This window comes from Psammomys obesus, unplaced genomic scaffold (genome assembly GCF_907164565.1).
Source record: "Psammomys obesus unplaced genomic scaffold, mPsaObe1.curated_primary_1811, whole genome shotgun sequence".
Taxonomy (NCBI): domain Eukaryota; kingdom Metazoa; phylum Chordata; class Mammalia; order Rodentia; family Muridae; genus Psammomys; species Psammomys obesus.
Window position 1 is genome coordinate 17,607,547 of NW_026585894.1, and position 26,296 is coordinate 17,633,842.

Below are 26,296 nucleotides of genomic sequence, written 5' to 3' on the forward strand. Positions count from 1 at the left end.
AAGCAAAAAGACACGCATGGTATATACTCACTCATATAAACATACAATATAGAATAAACCCACTAAAATCTGTACATCTAAACAAACTAAGCAAAAGAGAGGACCCTAACTAAAATGTTCAATCCCCATCCCGAAAGGCAAAGAGGATGGACATTAGAAGAAAAATAAAATAGGAAACAACCTCGGAACCTGCTACAGAAGGCCTCTGAAAGCCAGAAGAATACAGGAAACAACCTTGAAACCTGCCACAGAGGGCCTCTGAAAGCTTCTGCACTATAGACTGTCAAAGCCGATGCTGAGCCTGATGGCCAACTGATGGGCAGAGTGAATGGAATTCTATGTAAGAAGTGGGAAATAGTAAGAGCTGGAGGGGACGGGAACTCCACAAGGAGAGCAACAGAACAAGATAATTTGAACACAGGGAACTTCCCAGAGACTCATACTCCAACCAAGGACTATTCGTGGAGATGCCCTGGAACCCCTGCACAGGTGTAGCCCATGGCAGTTCAGTGTCCAAGTGGGTTACATAGTAATGGGAAGAGGGACTGCCTCTGACATAATCTGATTGGCCTGCTCGTTGATCACTTCCCCCTGAGGGGGGAGCAGCCTTATCAGGCCACAGTAGAGGACAATGCAGCCACTTTTGATGAGAACTGATAGACTAAGATCAGAAAGAAGAGGAGAACCTCCCCTATCAGTGGACTTGGGAGGGGCATGCGTGAAGGAGGAGGAGGGAGGGTGGAACCCAGAGTGGAGGAGGGAAGGGCTTATGGGGGGATACAAAGTGAATAAAGTGCAATTAAGAAAATTAAATTAAATTAATAAAAGAATGAGCTGTTTTATAGATGTTAAACTGTGGATGCATAGGAAAGCTTGGTCACCTTTTCAATGTGCCACCACTTCTTATTTTTGATTGAGGCACATAAGCCATTTAAACTACACGGAGTACACAAAATGTGAACTAAATATAATGGTGAAGAGTTTTATGCAAGAGAAAGTTGAGGATGTAGGTTGGTGTTATAGTGTTTCATTAATATTTTAAGGAACACCCCCTCAAAGAGGAATTATGTGGAGCAAGTATGTGATAATCCAATTTAGAGTATGACAAAGTTAATTATGTACTAAAATATTAGCAATGGTGATAATTTTAATTAAAAACACAATCAGGTTTGTTTCAAACAGGCTTTCCTAATTTACATCTCAGTATGCAATTACTTATCTAACTTCTATCCCAATTTTGTTGCTTTCTTGTCTCCTTTGTTATTTTTTGGTTTCAAAGGAAGAGATGTCTTTCCTCAAAGTCAAGGCTATCTTCTTACCTGGACTTTAACCCTCCTTCTTCCATCCTGCCAATTCATTCCTTTCTTAATTTCTTCTTTTATAGGTCCATCATTGATGTGCTCCAAAAAGGCTCAGAAGGGAGGGGAAATATTTCAGTCTGTAAAATTGTAGGCATGAGGACCTGAGTTTAATCTCCCATGACCCATGTGAAAAAGTCAGGCATGGGTTACGATTCCTTTCCCAGGGACACAGGCAGGCAGGTGTCTGAGGCTGGCTGGTCACTCAGTCTAAGGTAACTGGCAAGTTCCAAATTCTACTAAGAAGGAACAGGAAAAATTATACTAAAGCTACTTAGGTCCCAAAAGACAAGTGCCACATTTTCTTTCTCAAATGAGCACCCTAGCTTCACATCTTTTGTTTGGGGTATATAACATGAAGTTCATGTGGAAACTAGAAAACTAGAAATAAGCCACTGTCAGAGATGTATTTAAGAAGCAGGGATAATATGGGTAAAAATAAATTAGAGAGGGAAGGCACTGAGGACAGATGGTTTTAAGCAAATAGTGAATGGATGAGGATAGTGGAAATGAAGAGTCAGAGGAAGGGTTAACCAAAATGAAGTCTGTATGGAGAATCTACTTGGGAACCCCTAAAGTTAACAATCTAATAACGGGATAGCGGAACATATGTGAAATGTCATAATAGGGCAAGAATGCTGGGAACTAATAATTAAAATGGAGATGGGGACAAGAAAGTAGGCAAAAGGAGGAATGAGGAGTTAACTGAAATTAAAGATGCAAGCTTTGGGGGGAGAAAAATATCAGTGGTCTTGTTCAGTGTTGAACTATGAATACTGATGTGCCCAATGGTGAAAGAGTGGCAAGACTGTTTAAGGCAGAAACCCATAATTTGCCACAGTGCTGAGAATAAGCATTTGTGAATGCTCAGCAGGAGACTGGACATCTACATCAATCCTCTACACACCTTCTGCCAGATATTCAGGGGAACACTGAAGAAGAAAGGAGAAAGAATGTAGGAGACAGTTAGGGGAGGAGTGTTGTCAACTGCTGTCCTCTGGACATGACATGGTTTTTCATATATGAAATCACAGCAGCTGTGATTAACTATACAAGATCTGCACAAGATCAAGCCAGTTAAAGATTCCAGGATGGCTAGAGGATGGGCTTGTAAGTCTCCACCCTTATCTATGGAGATATCGCAGATGATAGATACTAGGAGAGGAAGAGTCAGTTTTCTTCAGGAGTGAGGCCACTTCTAGGTATCCCATGTCTCAGTAGATGACCCAACATCCATTTGCAAGTGGGCAGTAATAACTGGATTCAATGGTTTAAAAATAAACAAATAAGGATGACGTAAAACTGGAAAGGAGATGTGATGGGTAGATGGCAGTGTGAGTGAGGACTGTATACCACAATGATACATTGTATACATGTATAAAATTTTGAAAAAACAAATAACGATGAAGCAAAGTGGACAGCTCTTGAGAAGGAACATCATTCAAAGCTCTCTCTCTCTCTCTCACACACACACACACACAAACACACACACACTGACTTGATCTCTTTTTTATATACTTCAGATCTACTCAAGAGATAGGCTCTTTCTAAAAAACAAAAACAAAAACACAAAAAAACAAACAAAAAACCTTCTAACCATCTTACTACCTGCCCTCAATCTCTGTCACTAGCCTTTCCTCAAAGACTGTCCACTCATAAAAGCCATATATACACCTTGTAGCAAATTTTGAAAACACATTCAAATGAGTAAAGAAATTTATAAAACCTAAATAATCTGAGTTCTGTGGTATCATTCTTTCCAGACCATATATTTTCATATTAAGACTCTAATTGTGAATGTGCATTTTCTTCAATGTGGTGATGGTTTTACAGGTACCATTTAATACATGTCATTTATTGTATGATGACTGTTTCAAATGGGAGGTTCTTAAAATTTCAAACAATAAAAGGAGTAGACATTAGAGTTACAGCTAAGAAAATATATATTGAATAAAGGAAACGTTGGACATATATTGCATTGAAAAGGGGAAGTGACAGGGTGGTAGTGATTTTGCAGTTGTCATGTATACTGTTTCATTTAGGGGGTGAAAATGGCCTCAGGAAGGTTGTTTCTTTCTATCCATATGGAAAAATTACAACGTAATATCTATATAGATTGGAGCCATGTTTATAATATTAACAACAACAAAATAAATAACAGTCATGCTAAATAGCTTTCTATTTAGTTTCTTGCACAGGCACTTTGCCAAGCTATTTAAAATTCTCTAACATCTGTACTGTGTTGTCTGTGTCACAGACACTAAACCTATGCAAAATAGAGAACATCAATTTCCCAATCATTGGATAATAATTTATTTTCAACTAAAATTATTATAATAAGCACATATTAATAGTATATTACACTGTACAATCTTGATAGCTAAATGGAAGAGGATTAGCCTATATTAACCTTAGTCACTTATCTAAAAGGTTAGGCCAGTCTACTCAGTCAACTGCTGTGGGTATAAACAATTCTCTCACTGTATTGTCATTATCTGTAAGTTAAAAAAGAAACAAAACAAAACCCTCCTTTTTTCTTCTTCTTCTTTGTGTTCTATTGGTAAAATGTCATCTTATTTTTTTTTCTTGGATTTGTGGTTTTACACTACTAAGGAGATCATATAGAATTCACATAGACTGAGTCTATCTGTCCATAACTGTCCATGTCATGGTAACTTTGAGGTTTTTTTTTTTTAAGTTGAAGCTATTTTTTTTATTTTACATGATATTACTTTACAAATTCATAAGCTTTATTGTTTAAACATTGCAAGTAAATAAAATCATCACACATCAAAATTAACCAGACGCAAAGTAACAACTCAATGAACTTTCATACACTTACTATAGGTATTGAGATGGAAGCTGAAATGTTTCACATTATATCTTAAACTTTCAGTATCCAAAATATTTTCCATACTTACCTTTTAATTTTCAAAAGAAAAAAATCTGTGGCATAGTTAGAACTAGAAAACTAATTAGTTTTATATCATTTTTTTACAACTCCTATTACCTAAATTTAGTTCTCCCTGTCCCTGTATGTTTAGCTTTTCTTGTTCTTCTTTCTTCATGTTATACTGCACCTACACGTACACTTGATTACATATACACATATTTTTGGCTATATTCCTCACATGAAGAAAAGCATGTGGTGTTTTTTTCTGTAATTGTGTAACCTCACTTAATATTATATATTTTAAATACATCTGTTCTCTTACAAATTTTAGCTTCATTTTTCTTTAGGATTGAATAGCATTCCATTATAAATTTTGACATTTTGATGAATATATACATATAAATAAATATATATATATCATTGTATATCAACAAATTTAAAGATAATGAAATATGAAATTTTGGTATATATATATATATATATATATATATATATATATATATATCCCAAATGTATTTATTACTTATATATTTATATATTACCTATTATATACGGTGAATAAAAGAGCAATAAACATGGAAATACAAATATCTCTATAGTAGGCTATACAATTCTCTCAGTATATACCCAGGAGTAAGATAGCTGGGTCATATGGTAATTTTTTACTTTTTGAAAATTTATCAAATTCGTTTCCAGAATGGCTATGCAGCATTATTCACACTCCCACCAACAGTGAATAAGGGGTCATTTTCACAGCTCATTTTTTCATGGAGACATTGGTGTCTTGGTTGTTGGATGACTGTACTGTCTCTCCTGTTCTAGTATGATTTATTCAACAATATGTCATTTACTTCTGTTCCAGTGTAGCTTCAATATCCTTATGACCTGTTTGTGTGTTTGTTCATGTAGCATGAAATAAGCATTCTTTTTTCTCTTCCACTGCTTTCAAGGATGTGAAATATATTGTCAACTAAAGATCAGTTCAAAAATTATATATTTGATTTTTTGAGGGTTTTTATAATCAGATACTTTAGCTCAATCTACCTGAAATATATTTTGCTGCATAATATGGGAATGTAACATTGTTTTCTCAAACAATGTTCTTAATACTTTTGTTGAATATATCATCCCTTTGTCTGTGATAGTTCATCTAGTGTATACTGAGCTATTTCACACTAAGATCTGTTAAGGGCTGTATATTCTGTTGTCTTGATTACATTATAATTTGGGTCATAATTATGCTATAATTTTATAATGTGTTTGGCATATGATAAGAAAGGCATTCCCCACACCTTCACACTTCATATCACCATTAATTTATTCTTTAAAAAAGGAGTTTTTCTAGTATTCCAAAGAAAACTCTACACAGATTTTCACAATTCCACTGCCACTAATTTATGGAAGGGGACTAGGAAAAAAGAGTTATAACTCGTAGGAGAAGTGGAGAGCTTAATTTCCTCCACAAAAATGGAGCAAAGCAATTCCTTTCTTTGCCAAACCTGAACCAAAAAAAAAAAAAAAAAAAAAAAAAGCACAATTAAATTTAAATCAAAAGAATCACATCATAGAGACGCTGGCCAGGGTCAGGGTGAGGATGCTGAGAGTTCTGAATACTTGTACCAGGTCTTGTCTTGAGATGTAACTGTGGAAATGACACCCCTTCTGAATGGAGAAAGGCAGTATAGAAGACCCCAGAACATACTGGCCAGCAGGCACTGCTTCCCAATTGGATTTTTCATGAATGTTTGAATTTCATATGGGCTCTATGAAGTGCTTCACAAAACAGCAAATTGGGGGGAGGGGGCAAGATGGCAGTGACCAGTGTATAATGTATCTAATTGTCAAAAGATCAGAAACTGCAAAAAACAGTGAATAAGCAGGTGGCTGGATCTAAAACTTTTTTTTTTACTATGAAAGTATATAAATTTTTAATTTCTATTTACCTAATAACAGTTTTAAACGTGGAGATAACCTAGAACCCTGACAATGCAGCCACTTCTGATGAGAACTGATAGACTAAGATCAGAAAGAAGGAGAGGAGGACCTCCCCTATCATTGGACTTGGGGAGGGGCATGCATGCAGAAAGGGGAGGGAGGGTGGGATCGGGAGGGGAGGAGGGAGGTGCTTATGGGGGGATACAAAATGAATTAAGTGTAATTAATAAAAGTTAAAAAAAACAAGTCAGGGAATAAAAGGGTTATTTGGTTTAAAAAAAACATGTTTTAAATTATACAATTCGAAGAAGCAGATCAATCCAAATAGACCTAATCACACTGATCTTTTTTTAATTTAATTTAATTTTTTTATTATTAGTTACATTTTATTAACTCTGTATCCCAGCTGTATCCTGCTCCCCTATTCCCTACCAATCCCACCCTCCCTCCCTCATCTCCTCCCTGCCCCTTTCCAAGTCCACTGATTGGGGAGGACCTCCTCCCCTTTCATCTGACCCTGTTTTATCAGGTATCTTCAGGACTGGCTGAAAAGTCCTCCTCTGTGATCTAGCAGGACTGCTCCTTCCTTAGGGGGGTGGGGAGATCAAAGAGCCTGCCATTGAGTTCCTATCAGAAATAGTCCCTGTTCTGCTTACTATGGGAAACTGAGCTAACACAGGCTACATCCGAGCAGAGGTTCTAGGCTATATCCATACATGGTCCTTGGTGGAGTGTCAGGCTCAGAAAAGATCCCTGTGCCCAGATATAATTTGGTCCTTGTGGAGCTCCTATCCTTTCCATGTCATACAAGTCATACTAACTCCCTGTCTTTCATATGATTCTCCGCACTCTGCCAAAGGTTTGGTTGAGTCTTATTATCTGCTTTGAAATACTGCTAGGTAGAGTCTTTCAGATGCCTTCTGCAGTAGACTCCTGTCATACATCCAATGCACCTGCCTTTTGTCTTTCTAAGTGAGGATTGATCATCTTACCGCCTGCCTGCTTTCTTGTTTATCTTCTTTAGGTGCATATATTTCATTATGTTTATCATATCTTGTAGGTCTATATAAGCGAGTATATACCATGTTTGTCTTTCTCCTTCTGGAATAATTCACTCAGAATGATCTTTTCTAGATCCCACCACTTGCCTGCAAATTTCATGATTTCCTTGTTTTTAATTGCTGAGTAGTATTCCATTGTGTAAAAATACCACAATTTCTGTATCCATTCTTCCGTTGATGAACATCTGGGTTGTTTCTGGGTTCTGGCTATTACAAATAAAGCTGCTACAAACATGGTTGAACAAATGACCTTGTTGTGTACTTGAGCAAAATTTGGGTATTTACCTAGCAGTGGTATAGCTAGGTCTTGAGAAAGCAGTGTTCCTATTTGTCTGAGAAAGTGCCAGATTGACTTTCAAAGTGGTTGTACCAGTTTACATTCCCACCAGCAATGGAGGAGGGTTCCCCTTTCTCCACAACCTCTCCAGCATGTGTTGTCACTTGAGTTTTTATCTTGGCCATTCTGATGAGTGTAAGGTGAAATAACTGGGCATTTTGATTTCCATTTACCTAATGGCTAATGAGTTTGAGCATTTCTTTAAATTTCTCTGCCATTCGATATTCCTCTACAGAGAGTTCTCTGTTTAGCTCTGTTCCGCATTTTTTAAGTGGATTACTTGGTTTGCTGCTTTTCAGCTTCTTTAGTTCTTTGTATATAATGGATATTAGTCCTCTGTCAGATAAAGGGTTGGTGAAGATTCTTTCCCAATCTGTAGGCATTCATTTTGTTTTGATGATGGTGTCCTTTGCTTTACAAAAGTTTTTCAATTTCATGAGGTCCCATTTATTGATTGTTGCTCTTAGAGCCTCTGCTGTTGGTGTTCTGTTCAGAAAGTTGTCTCCCGTGCCAATGAGTTCTAGGCTGTTCCCCACTTTTTCTTCAAACAGATTTAGAGTATCTGGTTTTATGTTGAGGTCTTTGATCCATTTGGACTTTAGTTTTATGCAGGGTGATAAATATGGATCTATTTTCATTTTTCTACATGTAGACATCCAGTCAGACCAGCACCATTTGTTGAAGATGCTATCTTTTTTTCATTGAATGTTTTGGCTTCTTTGTCAAAAATCAAGTATTCATAGGGTTTATTTCTGGGTCTTCTATTCAGTTCCATCGATCCTCCTTTCTGTTTCTATGCCAATACCATGCAGTTTTTATTACTATTGCTCTGTAATACAGCTTGAGAACGGGGATAGAGATACCTCCAGATGATCTGTTCTTGTACAGGATAGTTTTGGAGATTCTGGGTTTTTTCTTTCTCCATATGAAGCTGAGAATCATTTTTTCAAGGTCTGTAAAGAATTGAGTTGGTATTTTGATGGGAATTGCGTTGAATCTGTAGATTGCTTTTGGCAGGATGGCCATTTTCACAATGTTAATCCTACCGATCCATGAGCACGGGAGATCTTTCCATCTTCTGATATCTTCTTCAGTTTCTTTCTTCAGAGACTTGAAGTTTTTCTCAAACAGTTCTTTCACTTACTTGCTTGTTAGTGCCACCCCAAGGTACTTTATGTTATTAGTGGCTATTGTGAAGGGTGTTGTTTCCCTGATTTCTTTCTCTGTCCATTTGTCTTTGGTATACAGGAAGGCTTATAATTTTTTTGAGTTGATTTTGTATACTGCCACTTTGCTGAAGGTGTTTATCAGCTGGAGGAGTTCTCTGGTTGAATTTTTGGGGTCACTCACATGTACTATCATATCATCTGCGAATACTTACACTTTGACCTCTTCCCTTTCTATTTGTATCCCCTTGATTTCTTTAACTTGTCTTATTGCTCTTGCTAGGACTTCAAATAGTATTTTGAAGAAAAATGGAGAGAGTGGGCAGCCTTGTCTTGTCCCTGATTTCAGTGGGATTGATTTAAGTATCTCTCCACTGAGCTTGATGTTAGCTATAGGCTTGTTTTATATTGCCTTTACTATGTTTAGGTGTGTGCTTTGTATCCCTGATCTCTCCAAGGCTTTAAACATGAATGGGTGTTGGACTTTGGCAAATGCTTTTTCAGCATCTAAGGGGATGATCATGTGGTTTTTCTCCTTCAGTTTGTTTATGTGGTGGATTACATTGATGGATTTCCGTATGTTGAACCACCCTTGCATGCCTGGGATGAAGCCTACTTGGTCATGGTGGATGATATCTTTGATGTGTTCTTGGATTCGGTTTGCAAGGATTTTATTGAGTATTTTTGCATCAATGTTCATAAGAGAGATAGTTCTGAAGTTCTCTTTGTGTCTTTGTGTGTTTTACGTATCAGAGTGACTGTGGCTTCATAGAATGAGTTTGGTAATATTCCTTCTGTTTCTATTTTGTGGACTAGTTTGAAGAGAATTGGAGTTAGCTCTTCTTTGAAGGTCTGGTACAATTCTGTGCTGAAGCCATCTGGTCCTGGGCTTTTTTGGATGGGAGACTTTTGATGACTGCTTCTATTTCTTTGGGGGATATAGGACTATTTAATTGATTTACTTGGTCCTGATTCAGCTTTGGTAAGTCAAATCGATCAAGAAAATTGTCCATTTCATTTAGATTTTCAAATTTTGTGGCATTAAGACTTTTGAAGTAAGTCCTAATGATTGTTTGTATTTCCTCAGTGTCTGTAGTTATGTCCCCCTTTTCATTTCTGATTTTGTTGATTTGGGTGGTGTCTCTCTGCCTTTTAGTTAGCTTGGCTAAGGGTTTGTCGATCTTGTTGATTTTCTCAAAGAACCAGCTCTTGGTTTCATTTATTCTTTGAATGCTTTTATTTGTTTCTAATTGATTGATTTCAGCGCTTGAGCTTAATTATTTCCAGCCTTCTGCTCCTCTTGGGTGTATTTGCTTCTTTTTTCTCTAGGGCTTTCAGTTGGTCCATTAAGTTGCTTGTATGAGATGTCACAAATTTTTTCTTGAAGGCTAGTGCTATGAATTTTCCTCTGAGCACTGCTTTCATTGTGTCCCATAAATTAGGGTACGTTGTGCCTTCATTTTCACTGAATTCAAGGAAATCTTTAATTTCTTTCTTTATTTCTTCCTTAACCGAGCTATCATTGAGCAGCAAGTTGTTCAGTTAACATGTGCTTTTTGGCTTTTTTCTAATTCCATTGTTGTTGAGGTCCAGCTTTAGTCCATGGTAGTCAGATAGCATACAGGGGATTATTCCAATCTTCCTGTATCTGTTGAGGCTTGCTTTGTGACCAACTATATGGTCGATTTTGGAGAAGGTTCCATGAGGTGATGAAAAGACGGTATACTCTTTTGAGTTTGAGTGGAAAGTTCTGTAGACATGTATTAGTTCCGTTTGATTTAAGACCTCTCTAAGTGCCTTTATTTCCTTATTAGGCTTCTGTCTAGATGATCTGTCCCTTGGTGAAAGTGGGCTGTTGAAGTCTCCCACTATCAAGGTGTTGGGATCAATGTGTGATTTAAGTTTTAGTAATGTTTCATTTATGAATGTAGGTATTCTTGTATTTGGGGCATAGATGTGCAAAACTGTGATGTCCTCTTGGTGGATTGTTCCTTTGATGAAAAGGTAGTGTCCCTCCTCATTTTTTTCATTAATTTTGATTGAAAGTCTATTTTATTAGATATTGGGATAGCTACCCCAGCTTGTTTTCTGGGTCTGTTTGCTTGAAAGACATTTTTCCAGCCCTTTACTCTGAGGTAGTGTTTATCTTTGTTGCATAGGTGTGTTTCTTGGATGCAGCAAAATGTTGGATCCTGTATATGGAACCATTCTGTTAGTCTCTGTCTTTTTATTGGAGAGTTGAGTCCATTGATGTTGATAGATAATAGTGACCAACGAATGTTACTTCCTTTTATATTGGAGTCGGTCGTCATACTGTGTTTCACTGCTTGTTTTCTTTTAATTTTTGTTGGGATATTATCTGTATGCTATGTTTTCTTGGGTGAAGTTGTTTACATTGGATTGGAGTTTTCCTTCTAGTATCTTCTGTAGGGCTGGTTTGCTGTATAGATATTGCATAAATTTAGTTTTGTCATGGAATATTTTGTTTTCTCCATCTATGTTGATTGAAAGCTTTTCAGGGTATAGTACTCTGTGTTGACATTTGTGGTCTCTTAGAGTCTGTATGACACCTGTCCAGGCCCTTCTGGCTTTCATAGTTTCTGATGAGAAGTCCGGTGTGATTCTGATAGGTCTACCTTCATATGTTACTTGGCCTTTTTCCCTTGCTGCTTTTAATATCTTTTCTTTGTTCTGTAGATTTAGTGTTTTGACTCTGATGTGACGTGATGTGTTTCTTTTCTGGTCCAGTCTATTTTGTGTTCTGTAGGCCTCTTGTATATTTATGGACCTCTCTTTCTTTAAGTTGGGAAAATTTTCTTCTATGATTTTCTTGAAAATATTTTCTGGACCTTGGAGCCTGGAGTCTTCTTTTTCATCAATTCCTATTATTCTTAGATTTCATCTTTTCATGGCGTCCTTGATTTCTTGGATATTTTGTGTTTGGGACTTTTCTGATTTTACTTTTTCTTTGAAAGAAATATCAATTTCTGAGAGTGTATCTTCAGCTCCAGATATTCTCTCTTCCATCTCTTGTATTCTGTTGGTGATGTTTACTTTTGTGGTTCCTGATCTTTTCTCCAAGTTCTCCAGTTCAAGTGTTTTCTCAGTTTGTGTTTTCTTTATTGATTCTAATTCTGTTTTCATGCCTTGCACCATTTCCTTCATCTGTTTCAATGTGGATTCCTGTCTCTCTACGATGGTCTCTTTTTTTTTTTCATTTCCTGTCTATATGCCACTAATTGTATCTCTACTTGTGCCTCTATTTGTTTGGCTATGTTTGCCTGTGTTTCTTTAAGAATTTTGTTCATTTCCTCTTTCTTACCTCCAATTGACTGGCCAAATCTTTGATAGATTTGTTCATTTCCTCTTTAACTGTCTGATTTTGCATGGCTATTGCTCTGAGAGAATTGTTTGTTTCCTCTTTATGAGCCTCAAATAATTGGGTAAGCATAGTTTTAAAGTCATTTTCCTGTGCTTCCGATGAATTGGAGTATCCATCAATTTTGGGGGTTGCTGGTGAAGTCATGATGTCCTGTTTATTTTGGATGTGTTCTTTCACCTACCCTGTTTGTTTTTGGATTCTGCAATTCAGACTGCCACTGTCTCTCTCTGGCATCTGGAGAGTTCTTCAGGAAGCTGAGAGAGGTCCCATGGAGTCAGTGTGTGTGTTGGTGGACTAGCTGTACCTGTGGAAGGAAGGTACATGGGCACAAAAGGGGCAAATGCAGGTGCGCATGTGTGTGAGTGTGTGTGTGTATGTTTGTTTGGTTTTGTGTGTGTGTGTGTGTGTGTGTGTGTTTGTGTAAGTGTGTGGGAAATGCGTCTCAAGGGACAGAGTGATAGATAATGTTGGACCCTTGAGTGTGTGGAAGGGGCTCTACACTGTATATGTAGCAGGCGCTAGTGATGGTTGCTGCACAATTTCTGGCATTAACTGCCTTAACTCCTCAATTGGACCCACAGAGCAGGGCCTTCAATGTCCCACATGACCCTCTGTTTTCCACAGTGGGTAGGTGGATAGGAGGGGTCCGATGCCTGGCTTCTGTTTTAGAAAGAGCCTGGATCTGGGGCTCTGCAGATACTCAAGGGCGTACTCACTCTCAAGCAGGTCACTGGCAGGGATCGGGGTGTCCAGGCTCTCTGCTCTCTGGTTTGGCCCTGTTTGTTCTTATGCAGTAGAACTGATGTGCTCCACCAGCTCAGTGCTGCTGCCACTGCCAGGTTAGGAAGTCCAACTGTAGCTGGAGGCTGGGATGCCAGTCCAGATGCCTTCTGGGAAGTCCTGGGGGCCCTCCACTATGCTCTCCAAGCCTGAGAAGCCTAGCGCCTGGTGTGCCTTGCTTGTATGGCTTTTCTGCCTGGCTTTGGTGGGTATATAGCATATTATCTGTCACTGAGGGATTGGGCAGGCTGTGCAGTTAGTGGCTGAGAGACCCTGCGGGGCCAGTATGGAGGCTAGCAGACCTGGGACCCTGAGAGGGTGGTGCTGCAGGTCTGGGACTCTGAGACCGCTGGCAGTTGTCACTAAGGGGCTAGGAGCTCCGCCTCAGCCGCTGCAGACCCCAGGCAGTTGGGTCTGAGCTGAGAATCTCCGTGAGTCCATTGTGCCGAGAAGGAAGGTCCGAGAAAGGGGAGTGCCAGGAGATCAAAGGATTGTTTCTCTCCTTCCCTAAACAAGTCCACGGGTGACCGGAGACCAAAGTTCTCACCTCATGTGATGTTCCCTGTTGTTTAGAAAGCCTTGCTGTTGTTTTCCGGGCTTCAGAGGTTCTTCCAATCACCAACTCAGGAGTTCAGCTCTTCCACAGCTCAGAAACTGTGCGTGCTAGTTGCCATCTTGGCTCTGCCCCCCCCCCCCACCTAAAACTTTTGGACTGGAGGGAATATCCTGGGAGTCAGAAACAATCAAATCCAACACTCCTCTCCCGTTGCCATCACAGGGGTCCAGGAATTCTAAACTGTGAGTCCCTTGCCCTTTCTGTACACTCAAATGAGCACAGGCCCCAAGTTCCAGGGACCCTCGAAGGCAGCATCTGGATTCCAGGGACAGCATTCCAACCACCAAACCACTGTTCTACTGGACTCCCTTTGGAGACCAGGTGAACAATAAAATTATACTGACTCCTGGATCCAAGATGATGGAGCCTAGATGAATCTGAGTTCCAGCAGCTAAGCTTCCGCTAAGCCTGTAAACCAAAGCTTAGCAGCTGTCTGAGGCATCTGTGCCCCTGTGGCTGCCATCTGAGAAATCCTCGACCCTTCACTGGTGCCCGGGCTCCAAAAGAAGGCCATTAGAGTCAATCAACCAGGGCCCAGAAAGAACTATGGAGTCTGAAACACCAACCAAGGACAATGCATAATCTGGACCTATGTCCTCTACTTATAAATAGCCAATATGCATCTTAGGCTTCATGTCGGCCAACTAGTTAGGGGTGTGGAGCATATCTCTGACATGGACTATGTTGCCTGCTTTTTTATCACTTTCCCCTGATGGGACTTCTACCAGGCCACAGGGGAGGAAGACAAACTCAGTCCTCATGTAAATAGACGAGCTGGGATATCTGGGGAGGGGGGCTCCCCTATTCTGATAAATGGAGGAAGGGGATACAGGAGGAAGGGTGGGTCTAGGAGGAAAGGAGGGAGGAGCCTACGAAGGAGATATAAATTGAATTAATTAATAAAATAGGAAAAAACCCTCATCAAATTGACTAAAGTTTGCCCATGTCTGAATCATGCTGGTGATGGTTGGAGAAAGTGTATGTTGAAAGAAAAGGGTGACAAGAAAAAGTAGGTGATAAACATTTTGCTGCCCCTTGTGAAGTTTGTTTAGACCACATCTCACAGAAAGTATCAAACACATATCACAGAAATAGCAACAACTGAAAGCAGATTCAAAGGAAGAGCAGTCAGGCAACAGACTGACTCCCTTCCCTAGGCCTTCTTCCTAGCCTCCACCCACATTAGGTCATTATAGAAAGGAGGAAAAAACAGGGTGGTCTGGAAGAGAGTGCTCCATTATGCATATATCTCGTTTTCCTCATACCACGAAGTTTGCAGATTTTAAACATAGAGTGTTGCTCTGGAAGAAATTTGAAGTGGACATGTTCATCATATAGAGAAGCAAAGTTAAGGAACCATCTCAGAATTTTCATTAAGTTGGCTGTGTTCCAACAGGAATGGACTTGTTCTGCAATTGGGATGGGGAGGACTGAGAGTGAAAAAAAAATTAAAACTTTCTTTTTTACTTTGTATACCAGGGCAAAAAAACAGTGCAATAAAACATGTATGAATAAGCAAAAAGGAAAAGATAAAAATCATCTGTTACCCCACAAGACAGCTGTAAGTAATATTAACTGATGTTTGCCAGAGATTTTTATGTGAGTTTCTTTTCAAATATGCAATTATGGTGTACTCGGTGTTTTAAAAATCTGTCTTTTATCGCTGACACTATGTTGTAAACATTTATGCATTTAACAAAGTATATAACTACATAACTTTTAAAAGTTACCATCTTTCTCTGTGAGTTGGCAATTTACAAAAATTGGGCAAAGCTGCATGCACCCTTCTATATTTAAGGTTGCTCTATTTTAACCAGTATATACAATCTTGTGATGGACATCTTCAAACTAAAATTCAGTTCTCTTTAATTATTTTCTTAGGGTAAATCCTAATGATAGAATTGCTTTCTCTAATTGTTAACAACTCTGTATGTCTACATGCCATTGAAGCAAGGATTGAAAATACTTAGACAGTGCATCTGTATTAAAAAAAAATGCAGACTTCTTTGTGATTATCCCATAAGCAATTCAATGTTATGACTACTTTTACAGTGTTTGCATTATGTTACATTATATAAACAATGGAGAAATGATTTGAAGTATTCAGAAGAAAATGCATAGGTTCCATGTAAATACTATTCCATTTTATTTAAAGGACTTGAACATTACTGGATTTTGTTATTGGGGGCTGCTCTGGATTCAAACCACTTGTGATACATTTTAAAGCTGTTCTTATATGAACTCCTCCTTCACTTTTCACATCCACTAAAAAGCCCATAAGAATATGGTTTTCCACATATTTGACTGAATAATTTTCTTCTTTTGGTTTTCCTAATAACAGTGATATTGAAATGCATTTATTTGACTAGAAAAGAGGTGACCTTTTATCAGGTTATTGCTTATTTGTAACACCAGCACCACCTGTGTTATGCACAGTCTGTTCCTATCATTGTCTATCTGTCTCCTAGTACATAATACTTCTTAATATTTTGCAAAAGGTGCATATAACTATCATATCTTGTAAGCTCCTATGCCATGTATGAATGATTACAAATCTTATATCCAATTATTGTTTATAATTTTTTTCCATTGTCCACATTTTTCGATTTGACCACAAACATTTCTGGTTTGTACCTGGAATCAGCCACTATTTCTGTAGAGAATCAGAGAATAAAGATACATATTTTAGGCTTTTTCAGGCAATCTATGTCTGAGTTATTCCACTCTATCTTCTTAGAGCAAAAGCAGCTGCAGACAGTGTTTCAATGAATGGCTAGATCTAAATTTCACAATGAACCTCTGTTTTAAGCCAATGATGCCATGTTTTTGAAATGATTTTACAATAAAAGCATAAATTGTTTTCTCTATTATATTTTTTTCTATTCTTTTCTATATTCTTAATCCTATGACCTTATTTTTTAATAAAATTTCTATTTTGATAAATTTATGACTGCCTCTGTCCATTTTTCCTCAAATGTTTAGCCATCTGAATGAACACCATTTATTTAACAATGCATATTTTCCTGACTAAGATTTTCTGCAATCATTCCTAAATTTAAAAAAAAAATGAGTAGAAACACACGTTCTTGGATTTTTAAAACCCTGTTTATGTTCTTCGGCTATGAGTATGTTTTTAATTATTGGAGATTTTTCAGAACATTTTAATATCTAGAATTGTAACTCCAAAGCTCATACTCTTTTTTTTAAGTATTTGTAGTTGATTTTCTCTTATTTTCCCAACGTGTTTTTTACAATCACTTTGTGAAATACTAAGTTTATTATATTTTCGTTGGAATAACATTAACCATAGTCACAGGAAAACTGACAAGTCAATTATATACACATAATGAAGGCCCCTATTAATTAGATATTATCTCATGAATTGACTTTATAATCAAGAAATACAAACTTAAGAACATTTTCAGCCAGGATACAAATTAAATAAATTGTGATAAATGATAATAATAAAAAAAGGACATTATAGCATTGGACAATAAGATTCGGGTATTTAAATTTTTGAAATATTACATTTACATACATTCATTATTATTATTACTGATTTGGTTTGTGCCATGTTTACTTTTTTATAATTTAAATTTATTTTTTCTAATTTATTCACTTTACATCCCAATTGTAGCCTTTCGCCTCTTCTCCTCAAGGTCCTACCCTGCCTTCCTCTTGCCCCCTATCCTCCTCCTATATTCCTTAGAAAGGGAGATCCCTCTTCTCCTACCATCTGACCACGGCCTGTCAAGTCTCATCAGGACTGCCTGGATTCTCTTCCTCTGTGGTATGGTAAGGCTGCATCACCAGGAGCACATGATCAAAGAGCAGGCAATCAAGTTCATGACAGAGGCATGCCCCTGCTCCCCTTACTCAGGAGTCCACATGGAGACTGAGCTGCCTATGGGCTACATCTGAGCAGGGGTTCTAGGACCTTGGCATGCATAATCCTTGTTTGGTACATTAGCCTCTGCAGGGCCCCTTGGGGCCAGCTTTGTTGGCTCTGCTGGTCTCGTTATGGAGCTCCTGTCTGCTCTAGGTCTTTCTATTTCCCCACTCTTTTCTATGACTCCCTGCACTCTGCCCAAAGTTTGGCTGTGAGTCTTAGCAACTGCTTCAATCCCCTATGGGTGGAGTCTTTTGGAGGATATCTATGGCAGGCTCCCATTTTGTTCCCTCTTTTCAAATGCTTCTGGTCTCTATTATATTTGCCCTTCTCAATGAGAATAAAGCATCTCCCTAGGGTCCTCCTTGTTATTTAGCTTCTTTAAGTCTGTAGATTTTAGTATGGTTATCCTGTATGATATGACTAATATCTGCTTATAAGCGAGTATATACCATGCATGTTTTTCTGGTTCTGGCAATATCATCTTTTCTGGTTGCATCCCTTTGCCTGCAAATTTTATGATTTCCTTATTTTTAATAACTGAGTACTATTCCATTGTGTAAATGTACCACAATTTCTGTATTCATTCATTCTTTGGTTGACAGACATCTAGGTTGTTTACAGACTCTAGCTATTATGAATAAAGCTGCTATGAACGTGGTTGAGCAAATGTCTTTGTTGTATGGTGGAGCATCTTTCAGATATATGTCCAGGAGTGATATAGCTGGGTCTGGAGGTATCACTATTCTAAATTTTCTGAGAAAGCACCAGACTGATTTCCAAAGTGGATGTACAAGTTTGCACTCCCACCAGCAAAGGAGGAGAGTTTCTCTTTCTCCATATCCTCATCTGCAGGTGCTGTCACTTCAGTCTTTGATCTTCGCCATTCTATAGGGTGTATGATGGAATCTCAGAGTCCTTTAGATTTGGATTTCCCTGATGACTAAGAATATTGAGCATTTCTTTAAACGTTTCTCTGCCTTTCAATATTCCTCTGCTGATAATTCTCTGTTTAGTTCTGTAGCACATATTTTATTTGGATTATTTGGTGTGTTGGACTTTAATTTCCTAAGTTCTTTATATATTTTGGATATTAGCCCTCTGTCAGAGGTAAAGTTGTTGTTTTGTTCTGTTGATAATGTTCTTACCTTTTTAGATTCATGAGGACCTATTTATTAATTGTTGGTTTTAGAGCTTGAGTTGTTGGTGTTCTGTTCAGGAAGTAGTCTACTGTGCCAATGAGTTCAGGGCATTTCCCCACTTTTTTTTCTAGTAGATTTACTAGGTTTTATGTTGATGTCCTTGAAACACATGGACTTTAGTTTAGTGCAGGGTGATAAATATGGATCTATTTGCATTTTTTCTACATAGTTAGACCAGCACAATTTGTTGAAGATGCTATCTTTTTTCCATTGTATGGTTTTGGCATCTTTGTCAAAAATCAAGTTTTTGTAGATGTGTGGGTTTATTTGCAGGTCTTTAATTTTATTTCACTGATCCACCAGTCAGTTTCTATGCCAGTAACATGCAGTTTTGATGACTGTTGCAGTAGAGTACAGTTTAAGATTAGGGATGGAGATATCTCTTGAAGATCTTTTATTGTAGGAGATTGTTTTAGCTGTTCTGGTTTTTGTTTTGTTTTGTTTTTCCATATAAAGTTGAGAATTGTTCTTTCAAGGTCTGTAAAAAAATTATGTTGGTATTTTGATGGGGATTGTTTTGAATATATTTTGGTAAGAGAGCCATTTTTACTATGTTGATCATACCGAACCATGAGCATGGGAGGTCTTTCATTCTTCTGCTATCTTCTTCAATTTCTTCAGACACTTGAAGTTTTCTTTTTGTTTCATACAAGTGTTTCATTTGCTTGATTAAGGTTACACCAAAATACTTTATGCTTTTTGTGGCTATTGTGAAGGGTGTTGTTTCATTAACTTTTATCCCAGCGATTTGTCTTTTATATATAAGAGGGTTACTGATTTTTTTGAGTAAATTTTGTATCCAGCCACTGTGCTTAAGGTATTTATCAACTGTAGGAGTTCCCTGGTAGAATTTTTGTGCTAACTTACATATACTATCATATGATCTGTGAATAGTGATGCTTTGACTTTGTTCTTTCCAATTTGTATCCACTTGATCTCCTTTAATTGTCTTATTTTTCTGGAATTTCCAGTACTATATTAAAGAGATACAGAGAGAGTGGGCAGCCTTATTTTGTGGCCAGTTTCAATTAAATTGATTTAAGATTCTCTCCATTTAGTTTGAAGTTAGCTATAGATTTGCTGTATATTGCCTTTACTATATGCAGGTCCATGCATTGTATGCCTAATCTCTCCAAGATTTTAAATATGAACTAGTGTTGGAGTTTGTCAGATGATTTTTTGGCATCTAAGGAGATAATCACGTGTTTTTTTCTTTCTGTTCCTTTATATTGTGGATTACATTGATGGATTTCCATATATTTAACTACCCCTGCATGCCTTGGATGAAGCCTACTTGTTCATGGTGGATGATATCTTTGATGTGTCCTTGGATTCGGTTTGTAAGTATTTTACTGAGTATTTTTGTGTCGATGTTCATAAGAGAGATTGCTCTGAAATTCTCTTTCTTTGTTGAGACTTTGTATTGTTTAGGTATTAAGGTGACTGTGGCTCCATAAAATGAGTTTGGTACTACTTCTTCTATTTCTATTTTGTGAAATCTTTTGAAGAGTATTAGTATTATCTCTTCTTTGAAGGTCTGGTAGAATTCTGCACTGAAACCATCTGGCTCTGGGCTATGTTGGTTGGGAGACTTTTGATGACTGCTTCTATTTCCTTAGGGGATACAGGACTATTTAATTTGTTTACCTGATCTTGATTCAACTTTGGTATGTGGAATCTAACAAGAAAATGGTATATTTCATTTAGATTTTCCAATTTTATGGCATATAGGCTTTTGATGTAAGACCCAATCATTGTTTGGAATTCCTCAGTGTCTATTGTTATGTCTCCCTTTTCATTTCTGATTTTGTTGATTTGGATAGTGTCTCTCTGCCTTTTACTTTGGCTAAGAGTTTGTCTATCTCATTGATTTTCTCAAAGAACCAGTGCTTGGTTTTATTCTCTTTGTTTCTAATTTATTGATTTCAGTCCCATGTTTGAATATTTCCAGTGGACTACTCCTCTCAAGTGTGTCTGCCTTCTTTTAATTTTAATTTTAATTTTTGGCTCGGCTTTCAGATGTGCCACAAAAGCTTGTATAGCATGTCTCCAATCTCTTTATGAAGGCACTTAGTGCTATTAACTTTCCTCTTAGTTCGTCTTTCCCTGTGTCCCATAAGTTTGGGGTGTGTTGTGCCTCCATTTTCATTGAATTTTAGAAAGTCCTTAATTTCTTCCCTGTCCCAGGTGTCATTGAGGAGGGTGTTGTTCAATTTGTTATTTCTGTTGTAGTTGAGGTCCAGCTTTAGTTCTTCATGGTCTAGTGAGATACAAGAGATTATTTCAATCTTCCTTTATCTCTTGAGGCTTGCTCTGTGACTGAGTATATGCTGAATTTTGGAGAAGGTTCCATGAGGTTCTGAGAAGAAAGTATATTCTTTTGTGTTTAGGTGAAAAGTTCTGTAGATGTCTGTTAGGTTCATTTGATTCATGAGATCTGTTAGTGTCATTATTTCTTGGTTTAGCCTCTGTTTTGTTGATCTGTCCTTTGATGAGAGTGGCGTGCTGAAGTCTCCCACTATTAATTGTGTGGGGATCAATGTGTGATTTAAGCTTTATTAATGTTTCTTTTATATTAATGTGGGTGCCCTTGTGTTTGGGGCATAAAACTGAGATGTCATCTTGGTGGAATTTTCCTTTGATGAGTATGAAGTGTCCTTCCTCATCTCTTTTCATTAATTTTGGTTGAAAGTCTATTTTATTACATATTAGAATGGCTCTTCCAACTTGCTTCTTGGTCTGTGTTCTTGGAAAACCTTCTTCCAGCCTTTTATTCTCAGGTAATGTCAATCTTTTCTGCTGAGCTGTGTTTCTTGTATGCAACAGAAGGTTGGCTCCTAAACAGGATGTTTACACACATCCATTTTGTTAGTCTGTCTTTTTATTGGAGAGTTGAGTCCATTGATGCTAAGAGAGATTAATGACCAATGACTGTTAGTTCCTCTTATTTTGATGTTGGTTGTAGTATTGTGTTTGTGTGCTCCCTTACCTTTAGCCTTGTTGTTGTGAAGTTATTAATATCCTGTGTTTTCCTTGGTGTAATTAGCCTTCTTGTTTTGGATTTTTCCTTCTAGTATATTCTGTAGGACTGGGTTGTATATAGGTACTGTGTAAATTTGTTTTTGTCATGGAATATCTTATTTTCTCCATCTGTGATATTGAGAGTTTTGCTGAGTATAGTAGTCTGAGATGACATCTGTGCTCTCTTATGGTCTGCATGATATCTGTCCAGGCCCTTCTGGCTTTCATAGTTTCTGTGAGAAGTCAGGTGTGATTCTGATAGGTTTGTCATTATACATTACTTGGCCTTTTCCCCTTGCAGCTTTTAACATTTTTTTCTTTGTTGTGTACATTTACTGTTTTGATTATTAGGTGGCAGATGGCAGGAGGATTTTCTTTTCTGGTCTAATCTATTAAGTGTTTTGTAGGCCTCTTCTATACTTTTAGGCATCTCTTTTTCAATTAAAGAAATTTTCTTCTATGATTTTGTTGAAAATATTTTGGGGGCCTTAGAGATGAGAGTCTTTCTTTTTCTTTTTCTTCTTATTATTCTTAGGTTTCATCTTTTAATGGTATCCTTGATTTCTTGGCTGTTTTATGTCAGGTTTTTTTGTTTGTTTGGTTGGTTGGTTGGTTTTTTTTTTTAGATTTAACATTTTCTTTGACAGATGCATCAATTTCTTCCATTATGTCTTCTACACCTGAGATTCTTTCCTCCATCTCTTGTATTCTGTTGGTGATGCTTGCCTCTTGTAGTTCCTATTTTTTCTAAGTTCTCTGTTTCCAAGATTGCCTCAGTTTGTGCTTTCTCTATTGTTTCCATCTATCTTTAGATATTGAGCTATTTTATTGATGTTCTTCAAGTGGTTGTATTTTCCTGTATTTCTTTGTGTGATTTATTAATTTCCTTTCTACAGGCCTCTCTAATGGCTTCAATCTGTTTGAGTGCATCTTCCCGTATTTCTTCACATATTTTATTCATTTCCTCCACTATCATCTTCATAAGCTTAGATTTGTGTGTTTCAGTTGTGTTAGGGTATCCAGGGCTGCTTGCCTTTTGATAATTATGTTCTGGGGATGCCATATTGCTTTGGCTTTTGTTTATTGTGTTTTTTGCTGGCCTTTAGCTATCTAGTTGTCTCTGGCATTGGCTGGCTGTTTCTGGTACCTTCTGGAGTTCTGGGGCAGAAGGGGTGGTATGGGAAGATCCTTCCAGAGGAGCCCTCCTCGGATTAGTGGGTATTGTCTCTGATTTGTGGGTGGTTCTCAGGGAATTCCAATGGCTCTCCTCAGGTGTAATATCCTGTGGACTAACTGGATTCCTCAGGAACCCAGGGGCTCTCTTCTCGCCAGGGGAAGTCTTGGAGTCAGCTGCCCCACCACTGGCTTTCTTGCTCTGAGGTTAATAGTTGCAGCTGCTCAGACACTGTACTCAATCACTGTGTTTGCTGGGCACAGCCATCTTGGAGAACCAGGAAGCCCAGAGGTTTGGTACGTCTCCCTAGGGAGAAGGGTTGAGTTTGGAGAGGCATCTGGGGCTGTTCCCATGGCTCCCTGTACCCAGAAGGTACTCACTGGCCAGTGAGCACAACATATAGACATGTGGCTAGGCATTGGAGACCCTGTACCTGAGGGAACCCAGAAAATTTTCCGGTGATTAGCTGGGTGACCTGAGGTGGGTCCTGATTATTTCTCTCACTGTGGCATCTCCTGTTACATGGGAAACACAGTTGTTGCTGTTTTGGGTACCACAGTTAGGTCTGTTGTTCCTTGTACAGTTATTGCTGCCCTGCTGATCAGACACAGTGTGTGATGGGCACCACCATCCTGGATCAAAAGAACAAAAAATACCTCAATGCCTGTTTTATCTTCTTTGATAATTACTGAGCTTAATTCTAATAGTAGACCTGTGTAAGCTATATATGTAAGTAATGTAAGTTCACACTATCTAGTTTGAATGAAGAAATCATCTGAGTCTCTCCTATATGAAAGGAGTAATATAATACAATGTTGCTATATCTGACCCTCACTAAAAGTCTTATCATTCTTCTTTTCATTAATAATATTAATAAAAGTTTAAATCCATCATCTTCTTTTGAAATCATTCAGGTTCTTTATTAGAAAAAAAACCTGACATTTGTATTTGATATTATAATCTTTTTTTTCAAGCAATATATTGTCCTTCTAAAAGTTTACAGCTATTATATGAAGATTGCACCTGGTTGTGCTCTGTTGCAAAAGTAAGATCATTTCCTCAAACTTTTTTGTAAATTTACTTAGTTGTCAAAGTTGCTTATTCTTCTACATCCTCTGCCTATAGTTTGATTTCCCTTATTTAGAATATTTTATATACTCTTTTTGTCTTTTTCTATGCTCATCTTAGTTAGTTCTTGGTCCTGCAAAATGCCCCTTGCTAGTGGTGGAATACTACTGTTAAGTAAAGTTTACATTTGTGTCCCTGTGTACCTCATACATATGTCTTCTTCCTGAATGAAATGAGGACATGACTTCTCCAAGGTATTGTAGATTGATATGTGTTACCCACTTTGCGGGCTCTTCTTTCTTCCATTATTCTCCACTATTTTTTTCTTCTCTTTCAACCACTAACTCTAGATAGGAGAGAAAAAAGAGTAGAGAGAAAAGGAAAAAGATCCCTGAATAAAGTCAGAGTTTGGAAAAAAAAGCAACGTTATCATTAGACTACTTCCAACTGCTTACGTGAGTTGAACTTCTTAGTGAAAATTTGATCTTTACCATCAGAATATCTAATTTCTTCTTGTTGTCCTTTATTTTTTGCACATAAGTACCTAACAATCTGTGACCAACAGTGACCAACAGCAAGCAACAATAAACCAACAAAACCACTAACAAACCACCTCTCAGGGCTCTAGAATTTATAGACCCCCGGAAAAGTTCCAGTATTGCAAAAATCACAAAGTCACAGAAATGATCTCTGAAGCCGGCAAAACCATGCCTCTGCTAGAACATGAGGCAATTTAACTGCTGTAGACAGTCTGAAGCATCCCCATATCTCTACACCTGGGATTAAAAAAAAATCCATGCAATATTTTCATGTTTTTAAAAGAAGCCAAAGTTCCAAAATTTTCACTAGAGATTTGAGGAAAAGTACAGTCTGAGGCATCTAGAAGAGTATAGACTGAAACAGGCCATGAGAAGAGATGGGATGAAGAGAGCTAGATCAGAAAAGAGGAGAGAGAGAGAGAGAGAGAGAGAGAGAGAGAGAGAGAGAGAGAGAGGAGAGAGGAGAGAAGGCAAGTGGACCAAGAGAGAAGCCAGGGACCAAGAGAACCAAGAGAGTATATGGCTGAGATGGTTTGGTTTATATAGCAAAGAGAAGCTGAGGAAAGAAAAGTGAAGCCCCTGGACTTAAAAAGTTTAGGGTTGGGGTAGGATGAGAAGTGCTGTTATGAGCCATAGATACTGAGTGACCCTGAGCACAGCCAGTGTTTGTGTATGTGTGTGTGTGTGTGTGTGTGTGTGTGTGTGTGTGTGTGCTAAATATACCAGTTAGCTATTTATCCTGAGTTTCTTTGGTAGCTGGCACTGAGGACCTGACCTCCTGGTTCACAGAAAATTTATAATAAAATCTTAATAGGCATTGCTACCACAAGTCTTCCTACCATGGCCCTGTTTAAACAATGTGCTACCACTTTATAGACCAAAGATATGCTCTCTCTACTCTTATTCAGGAATAAAGAAGATGCCTCAATTCAGAACTCTTATGATTGAAGTGAAAATATTTTTCAGTCTTTTATGAAGTTTTTTTTTTTGTGTGTGTGTGTCTGAGCCCAGATTTAAACTTTTAATTCATTCTCTTTTTTTTCCCCAAGAATGTTATAGTGTATGTTCCACCAGTCTTATTTTCCTTTGCAAGAGCTTTATTTTTCCTCTACCCAGATCTTCATGAGAATTGTTTTTGGTGGATGCTGAGAAGAGTTTCTCTGGGGAATACTAACCAGACAGCACTTTAAATAACAAGCGCAGTAGCTAACATTTATTAAGCACTTTTGTTCAGTCCATCCATCTTCTTATTTAATCACCAAAACAACCCTCATTTAATCTAAGACAAATTTGCTGGAGGACACTCTTTGTTAAAGATACATGGTTTCATATACAAGAATTTAAAGCTTTTGTAAACTTCTAAGGGATGTGCAATTCAAATTGATTGTTCTGCCTTTTATAATAATTTCCTAAATTTACTGATTGTCCTAATCTGTAATTAACCTTTTAAATGGTAATGTTTCATTTCCTTTTCTTGAATGTTGAAATGATACATAATATCAAAGATAATTCTGAAATTTATCATTTATTTGAAGAACATTTCATGTCATTCACATTCAGTTTATAGAAATTCAGCAATCAGAGATCCCTTAGGAGTATTTTAGTTGGAGAGGTTATATGTTTAAAGTACTTGAGCAGGTATTTTATTTCTCTCTGTCATTTTTTAAATTTATAGAAGAAAAGTTTTTTGTTCAAAAAAATAACTGGATCATATATCCTTTCAGACAGATACAGAGATAAATGCTCGCAAGAGTAGAGGGGTATTTTACATAAGCACTAAATTCATTAACAGAAGTTTAAAGAAGGTAAAGTACCAGCTACATTGTCTGGAAAGCAGACTCTAGGATAGCATTTAACATGCACATGTTTTTAAAA